Source organism: Amphiprion ocellaris, chromosome 17 (assembly GCF_022539595.1).
Source record: "Amphiprion ocellaris isolate individual 3 ecotype Okinawa chromosome 17, ASM2253959v1, whole genome shotgun sequence".
NCBI lineage: Eukaryota > Metazoa > Chordata > Actinopteri > Pomacentridae > Amphiprion > Amphiprion ocellaris.
In genome coordinates this window covers 17,819,384-17,836,172 of record NC_072782.1, presented here as the reverse complement: position 1 = coordinate 17,836,172, position 16,789 = coordinate 17,819,384, and the positions used below count along the sequence as shown (strand labels likewise).

Genomic DNA, 16,789 nt, shown 5'->3' with positions numbered 1-16,789 from the left:
AAAAAAAAATCATCATGAATTTTGGCGCAAAAAAAACGCAATAGTATACTATGTCAAAAAAAAATGTGATTTTTCAACATGTAAAAACGTGCCATATGATGAAATAATGTAAAGGACGCCGTGAAAAACACTATGGTAAGGTTTTCTGTGAAAAAAAAATCATGAATTTTGGCGCAAAAAAAACGCCATAGTATACTATGTCGGAAAAAAAATGCGATTTTTCAACATGTTGTAAAAACATGCCATATGATGAAATAATGTAAAGGAGGCCGTGAAAAACGCTCCAGAAAGGTTTTCTTGGAAAAAAAAATCATCATGAATTTTGGCACCAAAAAACGCCATAGTATACTATGTCGAAAAAAAAATGTGATTTTTCAACATGTTGTAAAAACGTGCCATATGATGAAATAATGTAAAGGAGGCTGTGAAAAACACTCCAGAAAGGTTTTCTTTGAAAAAAAAAATCATTATGAATTTTGGCACCAAAAAACGCCATAGTATTGTTGAGAAACATTGGAGGTATGAGATCCCAGACTCAGCCACAAGGGGGAGACTCTGGCAGAATAACAGCTAAATAAGGGAACATTGTGATATTATAACCTGTGATTTATAACTGATTCATGCTATAACCTAATAAGTGTGTTAAAGCTAACACAAATACCTATTTTTATAATCTTTAAGAAGTAACTAAGTCAGAACAGCAACTCACTCTGAAAAGTGATGTTTTGGTTACCAGGGAAACTGATGTTTTTGATAGATATGACAAATATGAGGAACTAATGCTTTATTAAATGGAAATGCTTTTAAGAGTTTTGATTACTATGAAACTGAGATGTTTTAGAAAGAGTTTTGATTACTGTTAAACTAAGGTTTTTAACTTAGTAATGAAGTGAGAAGTCAAGACCTAAGGTGAACTGGGGTCAAGTGTTCACAGTAAAGGTTGTTAACCTCGAAATAGACGTCAAGGATTTTTGTGAGTCTGACATCTGTTTCCTGACTGGAGGCCTGCTCTGAGCTGCAGATGGAACAAATACATTAATAGAGAAGTGAGACTGAGTGGAAGCGTCCAAACAGTCCAAACAGTTAGTTTCAGTTCCTCAAACATGGAGGGGTCTTAGGATGAGTTGGGGGGGGGGGCTGGTGGAACAGTCCAGAATAGATGGATTTAGTTCCTCCAGAGCACGCAGAGGCCATGAGGTCAGTGGATGGGAGCAGTGCACGGAGGGTGATGGATGTTGTCATCACGTATGTTAATTAAGTGTGCAGTCATTGCATATGCAAAAGGTTCAGTTGTTGTATAAATTGCACTGGATCGAGACACGAGTTGGGAGTCGTTGCGAGGTGGTCACTCGTTGCAAGCCAGGGTAGAAATGCTCTGAGCAAAGGGGATTTTACCACGTAACTCGGACGGGGGATTCAACATGATCTGCAAAGGAATAACTGTTCTATTGGAATTATGGACTGAAGGAGTGCTCTTTCTGCACTGTTTGAGGATTACGAAAGACTGTGATCTAAAAATAACGCTGACTGAAGGAATATAACTGAACTCTATTATTTCCAAAGGATTAACACCAGAATGGATTAACAAAGTTTTTACTGGCCCAAAGAACAAAAATGGATACAAGCAGATCTAAATCTGGACCGAACCCCCTCCACCTCCTCCCTGGAGCAGAGCCCCAGTGGGGCGTCGGTCTTCAGGTGAGCAGCCGGTTTGTGCACCCCGTCTGCTCTCCCCCTCCAAATTACATAGTCTGGGTGATTATTGCTCTTCTTAGATAAAAGCATAGTTCCAGTTAGGGGTCATATTAGAGGATTGTTATAGAAATTAATGTTTAATTGGTTGTCTGATGATTTATGGGCTATTGCTATTTTCCTGCTGAAATTTTATAATAAAGCATTTATCCTGCAATTAAAGTTAACAGATTGGAAATTCTATTTATTTTTATCATGATAATGAATTAATCACATATATCTTCTCAGTTTGTAAAAAGTCAGGTTATTGTGTGCATTACATCTAAAACTGGTTCTGTCAGATTACCTATTCGTTGGGGCCGGGGGTGGCCTTTTTTAAACTTATCCTTGGGGTTATCCATTCCTTAACCTCTAAATTTAAACCTAGCAACTTACCAAGTGCAGAATCCGATGAGAGAAAAGCTGCCGTTAACAGACGTGACTGGTAATTAATTTGACCATTCGAAAGTGGCTACTCAGTTGAGTTAGTTATCAGAGGAAGCAGGATAGGCGTAAGGATGGAGGCAGTTACAAGCCAGGCGAATTTTCTCGCTTACCAGCTTAAAAACGTTCCTCAGATCCCATCTGGGTTGTATCATATGGGCTACGGGAACCGGACCCGTTAGATGGAGAGCTGGTCCAGTAATCCTCTGATAGTTAATTAATTTATTTGATTGATTTAGGAGGTTACTGGCCTTAGGATTCCACAGTATACTATGTGGGGGAAAAAATGTGATTTTTCAACATGTTGTAAAAACGTGCCATATGATGAAATAATGTAAAGGAGGCCGTGAAAAACACTCCAGAAAGGTTTTCTTTGAAAAAAAAAATCATCATGAATTTTGGCACCAAAAAAAAGCCATAGTATACTATGTTGGGAAAAAAATGCGATTTTTCAACATGTTGTAAAAATGTGCCATATGATGAAATAATGTAAAGGAGGCCGTGAAAAACACTATGGTAAGGTTTTCTTTGAAAAAAAAAATCATGAATTTTGGCGCAAAAAAAACGCAATAGTATACTATGTCAAAAAAAAATGCGATTTTTCAACATGTTGTAAAAACATGCCATATGATGAAATAATGTAAAGGAGGCCGTGAAAAACACTCCAGAAAGGTTTTCTTTGAAAAAAAAATCATCATGAATTTTGGCGCAAAAAAAACGCCATAGTATACTATGTCGAAAAAAAAATGTGATTTTTCAACATGTTGTAAAAACGTGCCATATGATGAAATAATGTAAAGGAGGCTGTGAAAAACACTCCAGAAAGGTTTTCTTTGAAAAAAAAAATCATCATGAATTTTGGCGCAAAAAAAACGCAATAGTATACTATGTCAAAAAAAATGCAATTTTTCAACATGTATTTTTATTTTTTTTGCTGATTTATGGTAATAAATACATTTAAAAATGGCGCTACTTTGGCTCTGAACCTTTATCTACCTGTGGTCGCTCTGTCTTCTGGAGTGATTTGATTGGTTATACGTCACAAATAAAACTCCTTTAACATCTGTAAACAAAACAAAAACGTATCAACAAAGTTTTCTGTTAGAGTTTGTGTTCTTCTAAGTTTAACTTCAAGATTTTAAATACTTTCATTTACTGCAAGTGAATATCTACTCCAAATGTCTCACTAATAATCATTATCAGCCTTAAAAACCCACAAAACACCCCTCAATACTCAACTAAACTTAGTACAGTCCGGTTCCCCCTTCTATAAATCTGCTTGGAATCTTCCGCTTCCTGTTTGTCAAAGTGGCCTTCTACCTGGACAGGTTTTGTTGGAGCTCATGCAACAAACATTTTGGGTAACTGCACTTTAATATGGATGGATGACACTGAATTAGAGTCTGTTTTCATGAGACTGAGTTAAGATGTGTAGCTCTGTCATTAAATAGGAAATTATTTCTCAGAATTCACAAAGAAAAGTCTGAAATGTTTGCTAGGTTAGCGTCCCACATGTTCTTTGGCTCAGCTAAAGCTAACTCTCTCCAACTTCTGGATCTCTTGAGTTGCTTGTTGTTAAAATATCTTGCTGTAGGTGCTGAAGCTCAGAAAGTCTGAGATGTTTGTTCAAAATAAGCTCATTCTCAAGTCTGATCTGAACTGTCCTCTTTTGTTTGAACTTTCCCTAAACTTAGGAGTTAATGACAGAGCAGCACATCCAGACTCAGTCTCATTTATGTAGAGATTAAACTTCAGTGTCATTTATTGATGTTAAAGTGCAGTTTTTCAAATGTTTGTTGCACGTACTCCCGACCAAACCAGTCCAGGTGGAAGACGATGTGAAGAGAAAGCTCCAGAGGATGAATATCACACATTTACGTTGGAAATAAATGTCCTTTAATTAGACATTGTCATGCAAAAGTTGGATTTCCCTTTAATGATGTTCAAATCTTTGTTGAGTGTTTTGTTGATGTTGGTTTCTAAATGTTTTCTGACACTCGGCCCCAAAGATTAAAACCTTCTACGGCTCACAAGCTGCAACCATTCACACATTATCAACTATCTTTCTGACTAAACTAAGATAAAAAGTGAAAAACTGCCTGATTCCTGTATCATGAATGTAAATCTTTTTGGTTTTTATGACAGTAAACTGAATATATTTGGGTTTGACATTTTATAAACCAAAACAAAAAATGAATTACTGGAGAAAACGACAGATTAATGGACAAAGAAAATGTGTTTTTCAACATATATGGCTGAATTACTCCAACATTACAAGATACATACAATTTGATTTCAACTTTATTTATATAACACCAATTACAGGTCAAATACTCTCAAGACACTTTATTTTTATATTTTTTGTCATATTTAAAATATGACAACATAAGAAATTTAAACCTCTTGACTAATCCAATTTATTATTTGGTTTTAAAGAGACTAATAGACAATTAAAATAACTTTCTCCACTAAAACTAATAAACATGAGGTCAAATAGAAGGAACAGTTTTAAATACTGCAGTCCCACGATGGCAAGAATAAAGTTTCTCAACAAAAACTAAATCTGCTGGTGGATTCCATGAAAGTCCTAATAAAGGATAATAAAGTGTGATACTAAAGGTTTGTGGTGCTAAAAATCTCAAAGTAAATATATCAAGTTGAACATCTGGATGGAGGTTGATAAAAGTTGACCTCCATTTCTCTGGAGCGACTCCATGGATTTTATGGATGGTGGTTAAAGACCTGCTCTTCTAGTGGTCTTCCTTCTTGTCGCTGTAAAAAGTCAGTCCATCCTGACCGACTTCAACACCTCTTCATGACAACTTGTTCTGCCTCCGACCTGGTGGAAACTCCAGAAACTCGGGAAAACCTGTGGAGACTCGAAGAACTCGTCGGGCGGGGGAAGGTGTGGTGGGTGGTGGGGGGAGGTGGGGGAGTAGAGGGGGGAGGCCGCCACCCACCTCCCCGCCTACTCTCCACCCTGACTCCACCCAGGCTCCGCCTTGGCTCCTCCCCTGTGGTCACTTCAGAAACTACGATGCCAAAGGGACGACGAAATCATTTCTTTTCATCTGATCTGTAGCTCAGTGAGTTAAGGATTTGCCTATGGAGCTGCAGGTCGCTGGTTCAAGACCAGACCCTTCTTAACTTTTATCAAAATCCTGACAAAGACAAACAAAGAAAAATGCCAGTGGTGGGTCTTGAACCTGCGACCTTCCACTTGGTAGTCCATCTTCTTATCCCCTGAGCTATCCGCTCAGATACTAATTCTCCTTTTTTTTGCGCATTTGTCATCTATTTTTTGTTGTTTTTCAAGTTTTTTTTTAACTCGAGTCTTGACTCGACCGTTTTTCTCAGGAGGTTGGACTTCAGCCTTTGTGCTGGAGGGTTGAACCCTCAGTTCCAAGACTTTCCAAAGCCTCCACACCTCCCGAGTCCTCAGGACCTGAGCTTTCACACAGTCTGAGGGCTGAAATTTTCTAAGTCTCACAGTAGTTCTCTGTTAGATTGAACTTTCAGACAGTCCAAGGACTGATATCTTCTAAGTTCCTGAGTACTTCTCTGTTAGTTTGAACCTTCAGACAGTCTGAGGACTGATATCTTCTACGTTCCTGAGTAGTTCTCTGTTAGTTTGAACCTTCAGACTGTCTGAGGACTGAAATTTTAAACGTTTCTCAGTACTTCTCTGTTAGTTTGAACTTTCTGGTTAACAGAAGCCTTAAAACTTGTGACCATGAGTCTTGATTTCACATTTAGACCATGAATCTGAGTTCTTCTCAGACCTTCACCTGCGGGTTTTTTAGAAATCCTCAACAAACTTTGATTCTCTTCACTGAACAGTAAAGTTTGTGGAGATCAGAAGGTAACATTAGTTTGATAAATGCCTTCAACTACTAGTAGACTTTATCTGGAAAGCAGTTTTCTGAAATGAGTTCTTAGTAAATCTGTCCACAATCAAACCAAGAACATAGAAAAAGGAAATGTATAGGAAGAAACAACTTGATGTTTTCATTTCAGACTAGAAAACAATTTAAGATCTTTATCTATTTTTGCTCTTTTTGATCGTTTTATTGTCTCTTCTGTTTAATTTGATCTTCTAAAGTCTAACTGGTGTCTTTTCAAATGTTTTGTCTTTAGTTTGATTCTTCTTAAATGTTTAGTTTGGTCTTTTCTCACCTTTTATTCTTTTCTAATGTCTGATTTGATTTCGAAATGTTTTGTGTTTTTAATGTTTAATTGTTTTTTCAAATGTTTTATCGGCTTGTTTGAATTTTTTTTTCTTTCCCAACGTTTAATTTTTCGATTAAATCTTGAAGGTTTTTCTTTTTAAATGTTTTACCACCTTTTAATGTTTAATTTTCTTTTTAAATGCTTCATTGTATTTTGTTTAATTCCTATTTGAAGTTTTATTGTCTTTAAGATGTAATTTTCTAATTAAAAATTTAATTTTGTAATTAAATGTTTTGTATTTTTAAAGGTTTAATAATCTATTTAAATGTTTTGTATTTTTTTTAAATGATTAATATTCTTCTTGTTTAATTGTATTTTTTGAATGTTTAATTGTCGAAAATATTTTATCTGTAATTTGTGATATTTGTATTTTAAAAATTTTATTTAATTTCATAGTGACATGTATTGTATCTTGTTGAAATATCTAATTCAATATTTTGTCTGTTTAATAGAGTTAAACATTAAATACAATTACATTCTATTAAACAGACAAAATATTGAATTAGATATTTCAACAAGATACAATACATGTCACTATGAAATTAAATAAAATTTTTAAAATACAAATATCACAAATTACAGATAAAATATTTTCGACAATTAAACATTCAAAAAATACAATTAAACAAGAAGAATATTAATCATTTAAAAAAAATACAAAACATTTGAATAGATTATTAAACCTTTAACAATACAAAACATTTGATTATTAAACCGTTAAAAAGACAAAACATTTAATTACAATATTAAATGTTTAATTAGAAAATTACATCTTAAAGACAATAAAACTTCAAATAGGAATAAAACAAAAAATACAATGAAGCATTTAAAAAGAAAATTAAACATTAAAAGGTGGTAAAACATTTAAAAAGAAAAACCTTCAAGATTTAATAGAAAAATTAAACATTGGGAAAGACAAAAAATAATTTTGTTTAATTTCATAATTACATGTATTGTATCTTATTTAATTATCTAATTCAATATTTTGTCTGTTTAATAGAATTTAATTGTATTTAACGTTTAACTATATTAAACAGACAAAATATTGAATTAGATAATTAAACAAGATACATGTAATTATGAAATTAAACAAAATTTTTCAAATACAAATATTAAAAATTACAGATAAAATATTTTCAATAATTAAACATTCAAAAAATACTTTTTAACAATAAACCTTTTTAAAAGTTTTATTGTATTATTTTTTTCCCCTTTGATTTAATTGCTTTTTGTTATGTAGTTCTTGAATCTTCTTTTATGTCAAGATTTTAACCCCAACCTTAAAAATGAAATAAACCCTTAAATCACAATGAAAATACTTCTGTTGTCACAATCATGAGTTAGTCAGTTATTCAGTTTATCAATTCAACTTTATTTGTTTAGCACCTTTTACACAGATGACAAAACTAAACAAGCAAAGAGAAAAACTTCTAAAACTATGATTAAAACTCTGAAACATATTTTCAAAAAATGATTTAACATGGTAATAAAATATGTTGTGTCCAGGGGATGGAGGGAGTTTATTGAAGTCTTCTTGGACTCACATGGGAAATCATTTAAAATATAAACTTGATATTCAGTCTAAGGAAACTGCAGAGCGACAGAAGAACCAACAATATCTCCTGTTTTTTCCTTTAATGAGTCGACTCTTCTTGTGCTTTCAGACCAAAGAACTACAGACTCTTCACAACCTGCTCAAACTCTTGGTACAGGACCTCACCACATGGGTCAAGAAGGTTTCCATCTCATTTCTACTCTGAAGCTCACCTTCTCCTGCTCAGACTGCTGACAAATGTTTCTGCTGCTCTAAAGTCTGGACTCCAGAACTTCCTAAAAACTCTCAAAGTCTCTTCTGCTGCAGGTTGCTTTGTAGAACTGTTGCAGAAAACCTCACTAAACCACATGGAGGGGCCTCAAGATAGTCGTCCAAATGAAAACGTACAAAAACCAAACTAGCACAACCCAAACGCTAAAGTCTCCTGCAGCCTACCAGAGAACCTCTGAGAACAGAGAATCAGGACAGGAACTCTTACCTTCTGGACAACCAACGTTGGTTCTCAAACAAGAATACAGAATGTGTCTGACCAGAAACCTCTAAAGACTCACTACAGCCAAGATAAAGACACAACTCACCTGCACCAAATCCACTAATCACTGCACACATTAGCACCATGTGCTAACTGTGGCTAAACAACCACATTTACCAAGACAACTATCCAGTACAAAGCCCTAAAACACACCAAGAAACACATTAAAGATGATTTTACTGCTGGAAGCTGCAAGCCAACGCCTAAAGAACAAACTAAAGCAATGGAGCCAAACACAGCTCAGTGGTGAAGAGAACCAGAGGAAATGTTTGGCTGCAGCTAAATAAAGCAGGAAGACACTGAGCTGCTCAGGTGTTCCTGATAACACCAAGCAGCCACCTGGACAGCCAATAGGAACACAGCTTACTGGAAGTCCAGAGGACTGGGTTAGTGAAGGAAATTTAGTTTAAAGTTGAAGCAGAAAGTTAACAGAGAAAGTTGAAAACCACCTTCTGATACCTGAAATCTCTGAGTTTTCACACAAAGAACGCCTGAACATGTCAAACTGGTTCCATTGTAGAACCATCATTGTAAAAACGTCATAGTATGGTGTGTTGCTGTCTAGGGTCTCTGAAGAGCAACACAAAAACAGGACAAACACTGGTTTCCAGGGGGTTAGGAGGCTATTTATTTGAAAGAGTAAGTTTACAACAACACATGAGGAGAAAAATCACAAAATCTGTCTTTAGTTCATCTGAAAATACTAGTTTTTGTCTTTTTTATTGACCAAAATTTTCAGGAAGTAGATGAAGAATAATTAAAGCTCTCATGTAGAAGTCCAACTTATTTTGGATCCTTGTGGAGAGTTTAATCTTAGAGTTTGTAAAGCTGTTGAGTTTTTAGAGTCACATGGATTGTTTTGACATTTAATAACCGAGTCCTGAAATAAAATTACAGTTGTGGATTTCTGTCATTTAGTCTGGGCAAAACAAATAACAGCAGCATAAATCTCAAACGTCATTATGAGGAGTCTGGATTGAGGTTTCTCACTTGATAATGATCAAAACATAAATTTAGGTTGGTTTAAAGGAATATTCCACCTTAAATCTTTGAATGTTGACCTGAAAGGTTGGTTTCAATTCAATTTCAATTCAATTCAGTTTTATTTATATAGCACCAATTACAGTCAAATTGTCTCGAGACGCTTTACAGAACCCATATGCCTGAACCCCAGAGCAAGCCAAAAGGTGACATTGGCAAGGAAAACACCCTTTTAACAGGGAAAAAAACCTCAAGCAGAACCCGGCTCTAATGTGGGGGGACCCATCTGCTGCTGGCCAGGCGGGTTGAGAGGGACAGAAGAGGTAGAGAGGTGGAGGGATAGAGGGATAGAGGTAGAGGGTTACAGTTGGTGGGAGAACAACCACACATCTGAAGCATCCAGCTCTGGGACCAGGGACACTCGCAGGAAGGACACAGGGAGTATTCCACCTACAAGGTCCTCACACATCCACCTTAAAGTAACATTCCACCAAAAATCCTTGGACATGCACCCAAAATGTTGGTTTAACAGAGTATTCCTTCCAAAATCCTCAAAGAGACCTGAGGGGCTGGTTAAAAGGAATATTCCACCTAAAACCTCAAACATAGACCCGAAAGGGTGGTTTAGAAAAGATCCTTCAAAGTAGACCAAAAAAGTTAGTATGGAGGAATATTCCACCTGAAATGTAGACCTGAGAAGTTGGTTTGGAAGAATATACCATCCTAAACATCCTTAAATGTAAACTAAAAGACGGTTTGGAAGAGAAGTCCACCTAAAATCCTCCAATGTAGACCTAAAAGGTGAGTTTAATGGTATATTCCACCTAAAATTCACTACTGTAGACCTTGGAGGTTGGTCTGATGGTATATTCCACCCAACATCCTTGAACATAAACATAAGTTCATTCAAAGGAATATTCCACCCAAAATCCTTCAGTGAAGACCAGGAAATCTTGGTGTAAAGGAGTATTCCACCTTAAATGTAGACCTAAAGGATGGTTTGGAGTAATATTCTACTCTAAAATCTTCCAATGTAGACCTGAAAGGTTTATCTGATGGTATATTCTACCCAACATCCTGGAACATTTACCTAAAAGGTTGGTTTAATGGTATATTCCCAGAAGAACCCTTGAACATCAGGCTTAATGGTATATTCCACCCAAAATACTTGTACATATACCAAGAAGTCAGTGTAAAGGAAATGTAGACCTAAAAGGATTGTTTAAAGGAATATTTAAACAATTATTTCATTATTTAATAATCTGTTATCAGTCAGAACCCTGGCAAACTTATTTTCTTCAGTTTTTTTAGTGGAAGTCACAAATAAAGGAGCTCTTGGTTTTTACCAGCGTTACTGAGTCAAAAGCTGCTGTTTCAACACAGAACGTTCACATGCATCCACAAACCTCTCAGCACTCAAACATCCACAGACAGGAGGCCGGCTGGACCGAGGCTCAGCGGCGTCCTCAGACCCACGAGTCGGGGAGTCGCTGAACTTGTTGGTCTGGTTTGAAGGCCTCTGTGCGGTCCAGTAGAAGTCCACGTAGTCGGTGTTGGCTTTGAACCGCAGTGACTGGCCACCATCAGGTGGACCGGCTCATCCTCGTAGGGCTCCTCCTGTAGCCTTGAGGGAACCACAGGAACATTCAGTAGCTGTTGGAGTTCTTCCTGTCAGGCTCATGGTAGAACGGCTCTGAAGAATCTTGTCTTATCTGGAACAATCTAACAGCCTAAACTGTTAACAGCAGTGTAAAGAAGCAAACACACAGGCATAGATTAGGACTCAAACTAGATTTATTTCAGAAAACAAATCAACTTAGAGGCATTTGTTCACACATGTGGCTGAATAGGAGGCTGTCCAATCAGATTGAAGGTCTTCACTCTGTAGGTTGTTTGTTGGGTGAGACTCTTGAACCTCCATCAGCTGACGTGGATGTTTGATGGTCTTCTTCATCTAGTGCCAGATGATTCAGCCATGAATTCAGCAGCTACAGACTGAAATGAAGCTCATGCTGCCATTATTGAATTCCTGTTCTAGATTAGATGTTCAGAGCTCACCTTGAATGCAGCCGTCTGGTGTCTGATAGTTTTTCTCATTGTAGTCTTCAATAAAGTCTTTTTCCTCATGTCAGGATGTGGTGAGACTCTTTCTCAGTCGCTGCAGACGTCCCTCATTGTGCATCTCCAGAGAAGAAACAGAAAAACTGGTCACTGCTTCAGCATCACAAACGCTCTCCAGCATTGAGAGTGTTTTAGGAATTCATTCATTGTGTTGTGAACTTTGAAGGAGCAGAAACTTTACAGCTGCCAAAGATACGAGCTCCAATTCTGGATGTTTTAGGAAATGAAGTTCATCAAATGAACACTTGATTATTGCTCATAACTCTCATTAAATTGTTGAAGAAATCTAACATAAAAACCTGTAAACTCTCAGGCAGCTTTTGTTAAAGTTTGTCTATAATTCTATCATCATGTTCTGGAACCAGGACTCTGCAGAAGTTCCTTCCATCAGATACTTGTGTGTTTCTATTTAAGGCCTCAGGTTTGAACGTACAGCAGAGGATTAGAAAGGAGTGATTTTAACGTTTAAATCAGTCCAGTAAATGTTTGGAGTAAAAATGATTAAAATTTTGATTTAGATAGATTTGTGTCATAAATAATATTGTAGAGTCTCACTTAAATATATCCAAATGAGTTCAGTGTATTTACATTTTATAGAATATTTGATTTCTTAATCTCAATACTGTAGGGTCTGACCCTAAATATTATAATGATGTAAATCTAAATAATAAATAATATTGTAGTGCAGTCCTAAACTTTAATCAGTTAAACTTACATAATAAATACCACTGTACAATCTTAACCTGAACATTCATATTATTGAGGTAAATTTACATAAATCATGATATTCTAGAGTCTTAACTGGAATATGTCTAACATGAATCTTTTTGTATTGTGCTGATAAACAACAATAACCTGACTTTCAGATAATATTTATTCACTGTGTATTGGGTGGTACAGAAGTATTAGTACAGAATATTATTTCTTGTTTTATGTGTGATAATTGGCAGTAAACATTCTAAGAAGTGGAAATTGTCAGGGTTGTAATAGTGCTGTTCTTGCACAATATTTGTCACTTAATTGCCCTCAGGATGCTGTCGTTGAGCTACCAGTTTTACAGAACAGGCAGATGTTGCAGCTAATGATGTTGTAATTCACATAAACAAGGAAACAAGTTCATCATAATTTGAATGTTAACAGTCCAAAATGAAAAGTTCATATACAGCTTTCCTATTGGGTTAAAGAGCCAAAAAAAACAAAACATGAAAAAAAACTTTGTAAAAGCGAGAGGTCGGTAGCAGCTTTAAAACTTACACCCCCCCCCCCAAAAAAAATATCTGTTGTACCCCCCGTGCCCCCCGCTAAAATTAATCTGGATCCGCCCCTGTCTGACATGAAAGCTCGGATCGTTCTGCAGTTACTGTCCTCAACGAGCAGCAGGTGGCGCTGTGAGCTCCTCCCCTTCACAAAGCACAGCCAGTCAGTCTAGTGACCTGCAGCATCCCACTGTCTGATTGGAGGAGACCCACATCACTCCATGTCCAGACGGCAGATGAATCAAAGTCTCTGCAGATCCCGTCCTGCTTACAGAGCGGGATGAAAATGAAAATGTTTCTTCACTGTCACACTAAAATAAATCACTGCATTTAGCCTCTAGTTCAGAAACATATTTTGGGTATTTTAAACTCACTTTTTGTCTCTCCCACAATGTTGATTACAATTACATGCAAACGGGAAATTATGCAAATTAGGCGATGACATCATTTAGCGACTTCTAGTGACTTTTAGGACAGCCAATAGCTACTTTCCTTACTGAGGAGTTGGCAACACTGTTCAAAACATAAACGATGCCTCTTTCCCACCGTTGTAAGGTAGACAATGTGCTACAAGCCCAGTTTTATCAACAGTAGCTGTCTTTCAAGCTGCACGAATAACATTGAGGTCTATAGTGAACAGGGACCGTCTGCAAATTGCAAAACTGCTGCAACAGCAAAGAGAGACACAAATATTCAATAGCTTCTCTCTGATACACTGTAGTGTCACCAGAATCACTGCAGCCTTCAACTGGCTCCTGTTGACACCAATGTTATTTCTGCAGCTTGAAAGACAGCTACTGTTGATAAAACTAGGCTTGTAGCACATTGTCTACCTTACAACGATGGGAAAGAGGCATCGTTTATAATGAGTTATTGATGGTGGAATTCTGAATCTGTGAATATCTTTCCGATTTTACTGAACTGTGGCCCCAAGGAGCCGTGGTGGGCGTCCTTTATTTTCATTTCTGAAAGGTGGCAACCCTACTGCTCTGTGACTGAGCAGTCTAGGGCAGTTCATTTCAAGCTATTCGCTCACAGTTGTAACTACTTTGACTGCACAGTTCAAAACCTTTCAAGATCAGGAGTAATTTAAAATGAATCAAACCAGGACATTAACTTGAGCGGAAAACACACATAATAAACAAAGTGTTACCTAGACTAATTCAGTTTGCTAGGTGATCAGTTTCTTTACACTGCTCTGTGACTTAACTGCATTTTCGGGCGCATAAATCACACTTCCACCCATTTGTACGTTTATAAAATTGCTACTCAACTACCCAGCTGCAGAACGTGCTGTCTGTGTGACCTCATTACTGTGCTAGCGCGGCTAGCGCTGTATTAGCGCGGCTAGCGCGGCTAACGCTGTATTAGCGTGGCTAACGCTGTATTAGCGCGGCTAGCGCTGTATTAGCGCGGCTAACGCTGTGCTAGCGCGGCTAGCGTTGTATTAGCGCGGCTAACGCTGTCTAGCGCTGTATTAGCACGGCTAACGCTGTGCTAGCGCAGCTAACGGCATGAATTACAGCTAACTGACTCTCACAAAAACAAACCACATACAGGACAAAAAGGATTAATACACTCACTGAAGCGCCGTCGTTCATGCTGGTAGCCGTGGTTGACCCCGGTCTTGTGAGGTGAACCGTCTGCGTCACATGACCGGAGGAGCGCCACGTGATTGGCTGGGCGTTGGTTCGATTTTGGCCAGGATCGATTGTTTACGCCTGAGTCCCCCAGATGTGAACAGCGAATTTTTTGACAGCGAATTTTTTAACATTGAATTTTTTGATGGCGAATTTTGAACACTGAATTTTTTGATGGTGAATTTTGAACATTGAATTTTTTGATGGTGAATTTTGAACACATCAAATTTTTTTGATGGCGAATTTTGAAGACATTGAATTTTTTTGATGGCGAATTTTGAAGACATTGAATTTTTAACTGGTTTTTAGAATTTTGATGAGCTAAATTCAGGCATAAAAAATTCACATATGTAATTTTGATGCAAAAAAAATTCAAAGTAAGAAATTCAGTAGCTTTTAAAATTCAGAATCTGATGAGTCTGATTTGCTTCCATATAACACTTTGCTGGGAGGTGAATAATGGACTTTGATCACTTATTACTTCCCTGAGATCTCTTTCTGAGAGTTGCTCATCAATGCTTCAGATATATCTGTTAATATTTAACAGAGTCCTATGCAATGCAGGAGCCTCTGCTCCCTCTATCAGGGTTTTGTGAGATAAGCTGTCTGAACCCGTTGCCTTATCTTCAAACCTCGTCCTTTATAGCTCTGTAACCATAGTGGCTGACAGTCTGTGCATCTGACCTAAAAGAGGAAGAATTCCCCCTCTTAAACTGCCAGGGCCAGAAAAGAATGGGAAATATCTATTTTACATTTACCATAATTCTTGTGTCTTACTTTGACTGGCAGACATTGACAAGAAAAAGATTATATGAGCTGCAGTACTATGTAATTTTTTATGTATGATATACATTTGAACATATCTCAACCCTATGAATTTGTCCTTATGTAACTGAGCCCTTGGAAAGGGCTGTCATTAAATACTTTCTGCAGATTATGCCTATTAATCACAGATGTAGAGTCCATTAACACCCCCTCCTCCATGATGTAACACTGCATTAGCTTTTAATATTAGCACCTGGACAGAAGTGCCACTTATAGTACTTTATAAAATGACAAGTTTCAGCAAATTGTTCCATTTAAGACACATTTTTTTGGCATTTTTTGCTAAAATGATGAGTCAGTTAGCAAAATTGTTGTCAGTTGCTAGTCTCCTGATAATGTAATTATCTAACTGCAGCTGTGATCACAGTATTATTCTAGCCTGCTGTGCTTTAGATCATATTCAAACTGAGGTTTCATTTTTTGAATTAAAACAAACTTCGCAGTCGACACAGAACAAGAAAAATCAATTATTAACAGCCATAATCATCATTTTCTGTGTAATAATATAGGATTATAATGTACTTTATGGTCAAAATTAAGATTTTTCCTTTTAATTTTTGAAACCTTTATGGCATCTGTTGAGTCAAAGTGAGTCAGCAGGTGTGGTTTACCCATGACATTGAGCAGTTTTTCCACACATAGCCAGTGTGAAGCTGCAAAGCACCTACTGTTACCTGTCAGTGGAATCATGGTTATAATACAGTTTGTTTGTGTCAAGACTGTCGAAACTGTAAATTCACTATGTTGTGCTGAAATTTTTGCTCAAGCGTTTCAAAGTGCAAAACTCTCACTGTCATATATTTCAAATGTGTAGCATTCAGCATCAGTTAACTGTTGATCTGTAAAACACCAGAAAACAGTGAAAATGCTCATCACAGTGTCTCAGAGCACATGACGTCATTTAGCGTCCAAATACTCCCCTTAGAATATAGTATAAAGACAAAGAAAAGCTTCTAATTGTCACATTTGAAGTTCAACTTTTTTCTTCAATGATCAATTGTTTATCAAAAATAATTGGTAGTCAATATTTTCCTGATGAGTTTATCAATAAATTGTAGCTGTGATCACAGCATTGCCATAACGTACGGTATTTTAGGTATTTGATTGACCCAAGGTTTGATTTCTTAAAGACAAACTTTGTGGTCCACACAGCGCACACAACGATAATTTAGTACAGAAAGGCATGTTTTTTGTATTAAAACAGGTTTACTGTAAAACGTCAGATGTTATTATCTGTATTTATGTTAATATAGCATATCTGAACAATAATCCATGTTTTTTTAGTTCATGCATAGTATACATAATTCCAAATATTGACTTCTGCATAAATTTTTCATTATTTTCTGGTTAGTATTTGTATGAACTTAAGGAAATTACTGCAGACATTTGATTTTAAAATGCAACAACCATGGAAATTGAGTGATAAATATATTGAGAGGTTCTGATAAATGTATTGCCTGATGGATTATCTAAT

At 36.6% G+C, this 16,789-nt stretch overlaps 2 long non-coding RNA genes across 2 annotated transcripts; one reads left to right on the top strand and one right to left on the bottom strand.

Moving 5' to 3' along the window:
• The first annotated feature begins 973 nt into the window (after positions 1-973).
• On the top strand, positions 974-9,396 carry LOC129350896 (uncharacterized). The gene is made up of 2 exons (XR_008604475.1): positions 974-1,698; positions 8,070-9,396. It is a non-coding gene; the product is annotated as an uncharacterized LOC129350896 (long non-coding RNA).
• A 1,910-nt stretch (positions 9,397-11,306) lies between these two features.
• LOC129350895 (uncharacterized) lies at positions 11,307-12,915 on the bottom strand. The gene is made up of 2 exons (XR_008604474.1): positions 11,532-12,915; positions 11,307-11,427 (listed from the first exon to the last, which is right to left on the bottom strand). It is a non-coding gene; the product is annotated as an uncharacterized LOC129350895 (long non-coding RNA).
• Between the last annotated feature and the right edge of the window lie 3,874 nt (positions 12,916-16,789).